We start from the raw sequence: 5,730 nt of genomic DNA on the forward strand, positions 1-5,730 counted from the left end.
TTACTCCTCTAGTCTCTATACCAGAAAATCAAGCAGTAATAATAAATAATTTTCTGAAATTAAATGAATGTCTACTAGACCAGGGTAGTAGACTTACCAAGATCGTTTATTTAGCATCCTGAATATCTATTTCTTCTATCCACTTTTTTCTCTCAGCATTGTGACTATTGTAAAATAAAATAGTATCTCTTTTTTCACACTACAAGTCTCCTAATTGCTTCTTTGCCAATAATCTTTCTCCTGTCAGTCTACTTGCCACACTGGGACACATTGATCTCTCTAAAACTTATATACAAATATATCATAAGGATAAAGGAGGTCAAATATATGGTGACAAAAGGAGACATGACTTTGTGGTAAGCACATGAATGAGATACACAGATGATGTATTATAGAACTATACACTTGAATCCTATATAATTTTATTAACCAACGTCACCACAATAATTTTAATGGAATTTTGACAAAGAATAACAATTGCAAAAAAACCCTACTCAAATATGACATCATTTTTTGGATCATCCAACTCCCTAATAGTGCTTATAAGTCTCCTGTATTATATGGATCATTTTGATTATTTTAGCCCCATTTCCAGTTAAAGCCAAAAAACCGTAAGGTTGGTATAGACAGAATAATGACCCACTGAAGATATTTACATCTTGATCCAAAAACCTGTGGAACTGTTACTTACTTCACATGGAATAAAGGAATTTGTAGATGTGATTATTATTTTTTAAATATATTTTATTGATTGTGCTGTGCCAGCATGGCCAAGAGTGAACCTGATGAGGGGCAGTGAAGGATTGAAGAAAAGACAGAAAAGAGAATACAGCTGGGGCTTCATATATCTCCCATGCCTGGATGAGGACACAAAAGACAGCCTGTAAGCCAATATTTTATTTTATAGTCTGATTGAAACAGGGTAGATTAACATGTTATTATGAATAAGACTGCTATGAAAATTGTTGAACAAATATCTTATGTGTGAACATTTTTTTGCATATCTCTTGGATAAGTACAATTGGCCATAGAGTAGATACACATTTAACTTTATAAGAAGCTGTCAAAACAGTTAACCAAAATGATTGTTTCATTCTATAGTCCCATTAGCAATAAATGACTATTTCAATACTTTCTATACTTGGTGTTATCTATCTTTGATTTTAGTCATTCTAGTGGTTGTGAAATAATGTTTTAATTTGAATTTCCCTCAAGCCTAATTATGTAGAGCATATTTTCATGAGTGCCTTAGCTATTCTTCTATATCCTATATAATAAAAGCCTAATATGCTATGTGTCCGGTTGTCTGGTGACCAGTACACTGTTCAACCAATCAAAGCATAATATGCTAATGATATACTAAGGCCTTTCAACTGCTCACTATGACGTGCACTGACCAACAGGGGTCAGACAGTCGATGGTCGACCAGTTGCTATGATGTGCACTGACCACCGAGGGACAGACACTCCGGCTGGTAGGTTAGCATGCTGTTGGGGTCTGGCCCATTGGGACTGAGAGAGATGGGCCAGACATGTGCTAGAGCCCTCCCGTGGTCACTTTCTGGCCCAATCGTGCACCGGTGGGATTCCTTGTCCTGGCCTGCGCCCTCTCGCAATCCAAGACCCCTCGGGCGATGTTGGGGAGCAGGTTTCAGCCTGATTCCACAGTCCACTCCCCTCAGGAGGGTGCCTGACACAGGACTTATGGTTGGTGAGAGCTGCTGCAGCAGCACAAGCCTCTCCCAATCGGGACTGATTGAGCGCGAACCCACAGCAGGCGCAGTGGGCCCGGGATGAGTGGGAGAGGAAAGTTGGAGCTACAGGCAGCATTGGACTGCAGGTTTCAGCTCCTCTAGTCTCTATACCAGAAAATCAAGCAGTAATAATATAGTAATAATCCCTGCAGGCCACCTAGAGGTGCCCCACCCGTGCACGAATTTGTGCACTCAGGGGGATCCTTCAGCCCAGCCTGCACCCTCTCACAGTCTGGGAGACCTCAAGGGGTGTCTGACTGACAGCTTAGGCCCATTCTTCATGGGGAGCAGATCTAAGCTGGCAGTCGGACATTTTTAGTGCTGCCCTGGAGCAGTGAGAGGCTCCTGCCACTAGTGCTGCATTCGCCAGCCTTGAGTCTGGCTTCTGGCTGAGTGCTGCTCCCCCTGTGGGAGTGCACTGACCATTAGGGGACAGCTCCTGCATTGAACAGCTATCTGCCCCCTGTTGGTCAGTGCGCATCATAGCGACTGGTCATTCCACCATTCAGTTGATTTGCATATTAGCTTTTTATTATATAGGATTTGTTTAAGTCTGTTGCTTATATTGTTGTTTTCAGTTTTTATTGTTGAGTAATAAGAAATTCATAGAAATTTATTTGCTTGATATAAGCAGAGAGAATACATATTCCCATAACCAGTGTCTTGCCTATTAATGACCTATGAGATATATTTTAATGAACAAAACTATATTAATTTTGATGTTCAATTTTTAATTTTGTTTTCTTTCTGATTAATCATTTGTTGTTCATGAAAATTTTACAAATTCCAAACTTGTAAAGGCATTCATATTTTCTTTAGAAACCTTGCAGTCCACGGTTTTAAGTTGATATCTGTGACCTACCTCAATTTGTGTGTGTATGTTTCAATTGAGACAGGGGTTACATTTTATGTTTTATTGTTGTTGTCTTTTGTACTGGGTACCCAGTGATTTTGACTGTACACATAAAGTCCTATTTCTCTACAATCTATTTTATAGCACAGGGCATTCTTCCTACCCTTCTTGGGCTCTGTCTCCCTGGAGGGAAATCCTCCTTACACTGATGATGCAGTGTTTTACAGCACACCACACCCACCTTCTCCCTGTGGAGGCTTCTTTTCCAGCCGTAGCTCTGACAGCTCTACAAGATCATCCAGGCTCCTTCCCACCACCACTACCATGGACCCCTGCAGGTTCTGCTCAGCATAGTAAGTTTAGCATTTACTTCATTGGAAAGGCAAAAAGTAACAGCAATTTGACAGTTTGATGCTATTTTGAATGTAATTGTGGTAATTGTATTTTTTGTTGGTCATAGCTAAGATATAGGAATACAGTTGATTTTTATCCTCTTTAGTTTCCTATTTTGCTAAATCTGCATATTAATTCTAGTACATTTTAGACTTCTAGGCTTTTCTACATGGCCTATTCAGTCACCTATAAACTACATATATGGATTTTCCTATTTACTTCACATTGTAAATGCTATATGTTAAAGTTAGTTTAAATATTACACCCATAATTGAAAAAAAGGTATATCACGTGAGAGTTATACCTGAATAAAGCACTGTTGGGGGAGGTGAAGAGAGGAACTGTGAAGCGAACCAGCTCCACCTCCCTCACTGATTCAGCATGGGGGAGAAGTCAGAAAGCTGTAGGGCTCCAGAGGACCTGTTCAGTGGTTTGCCAGTTACAGATCCCCAGGAAGCAGAATGTCTAGTCCTTCAGTTTCTAACCCCAAAGATCACCAGCCCCAGAGCAAGCTGCTCAAGGATGCTGAGGTCCACCCCCAGGAGGAGGACCAGGGAGAAGAGGAGCACTTTCATGACTGCAGTGCCTCATTTGAGAAGGAGGAACCAGGCGTGGACAAGGTTGAGAACAAACCTGATGATGATGTGAATTCCTCTGAACTCGACGAAGAATACCTAATAGAACTGGAAAAAACAAAAACAAAAAACATGCCAGATGAAGAGAAACAGAAAAGAAGAGAAGAGAGCACTGGACTGAAGGAGGGGGAAAATGAGCAGTTTAAGAAAGGAGATTACATAGAAGCTGGAAGTTCTTATGGGCTTGCCCATCCTGCTTGCAGAAAGACAGTTCTATTCTGTTTTCAAATAGAGCTGCTGCAAGGATGAAACAGGACAAGACATGGCCATCAGTGACTGCAGCAAAGCCATTCAGCTAAACCCCAGTTACATCAGGGCCCTGCTGAGGAGAGCAGAGCTGTATGAGAGCACCCACAAGCTTGGTGAAGCCCTTTTCAAGTCCATTCTAGAAAAAGACCCATCAGTGCACCAAGCCAGGGAAGCTTGTATGAGATTACCTAAGCAAACTGAAGAACAAAATGAAAGACTGAAGGAAGAGATGTTAGGTAAACTAAAAGATCTTGGGAACTTGCTCTCTGACCTTTTGGACTCTCCACAGAAAATTTCCAGATTAAACAGGATTCCTCTACTGGCTCCTACTCCGTCAATTTTGTTCAAAATCCAAATAATAACAGATAACAGAGATAACAGTAACTTTTAAAGTTGGCTAGGAAATGGTGTGCTGTTTGCTGGTAGCAAGGGGAAAGGCCCTGCTAATGTTTATGTTTTAAAGGCATCTTATCTCAAAAATAGGCCACCCAGTGGAGCCTAATGCACCCTTCTTTGTGTTTTATAATCAGGGTGAAATGTGCTTTCTGATGTAATGAACCTAATTTGATTTCCATTTTAAGGTGGTATCTGTGCAGCTGCTGTCCCTGGTTCTGGCTGTCCTTTGTTTTGTCCAGGAGGAGTCTGTTAAGGCTGACCTGAACTATACAAACATACAAGCACAGATGTCAGCTCTCCTGGACCAAGCAAACCTGCTGGTCAGAGACTGCCGTCATGACTGATGGGGGTCCTGCCTACTGCCCCCTCTCCCAATCACAGGCACTGCCCAGGCTGCCAGGCATGAGCTCCTGATTTCCTCTGTGGTAATAAATGCTTTCTGTGAAAAAAAAAAAAAAAAGAAGAAGCACTGTCATTATGAAAAAAATGAACAAAAAAATTAAATTATAAATTGAAAATTTTCTAACTTTATAATAATATTATATTTACAGTTAACTTTTAATTTAAATCTGTAACAATTATATTTTACCAATTGGCAAAGAACACTTTAATGGAGGTAGAATATTAATTGCTTCATCCTATAAACATATGTTTTGCCACAAGTGATTAATCTCAAATTTAGAAGAGAGTATGGTACCTAATTGATACTGTGCTGAATCTTCTCTTTTGTTAATAGGAGAACATCTTTTTAAAGTGATGTATGTGCAGTCATGCATATGGCTAATTATATAAACAGATACTGATATAATAAGCTTTTATGTAAGTGTATGTTTGTATATGAAAGCCATGCATTTATTTTGACAAGGTACAAAGACAATATATATATATATATATATATATATATATATATATATATATATATAGATAGAGAGAGAGAGAGAGAGAGAGAGAGAGAGAGAGAGAGAGAGAGAGAGATATGAACATGGATTAAATATAGAATTTCACAAATATTTTAAATCTTAACCAATACTATCTTTAAAGGGATTGAAGCACCTTGGTCACTAAGGATATACAAAAAAGGACAATACATTACAAATAAAGCACTGTATGATCTCACTTACATATGGAATCTAAAATAGTCAAACTCATAGAAGCAGAGAGTACAGTAGCGGTTATGAGGGTCTGGGAAGACAGAAACTTGATATATTGGTTGTTTTATTGTTTTCTGAATATATTAGATTTTAAGCAGGAAAATGTCTTCCTTACTTATTTCACCATAAATTTGCTTCTATTATAAGAGAGCAAAATTGGTAATTTTTATTAATAGTCCTTATTTATTTAAAATCAAGTTAAAATCACTATAATTTTTATATTTTTATTAATGTCTTGAATAACTCAGAACATGACTAAAAAAACTCAAACTACAAAAGCAACATTATTAATAAAGGTTT

At 38.7% G+C, this 5,730-nt stretch overlaps 1 pseudogene; it reads left to right on the forward strand.

Moving 5' to 3' along the window:
• Positions 1–3,380: 3,380 nt before the first annotated feature.
• LOC118659821 lies at positions 3,381–4,252 on the forward strand (annotated as a pseudogene).
• Positions 4,253–5,730: the final 1,478 nt, after the last annotated feature.

This window comes from Myotis myotis, unplaced genomic scaffold (genome assembly GCF_014108235.1).
Source record: "Myotis myotis isolate mMyoMyo1 unplaced genomic scaffold, mMyoMyo1.p scaffold_m19_p_7, whole genome shotgun sequence".
NCBI lineage: Eukaryota > Metazoa > Chordata > Mammalia > Chiroptera > Vespertilionidae > Myotis > Myotis myotis.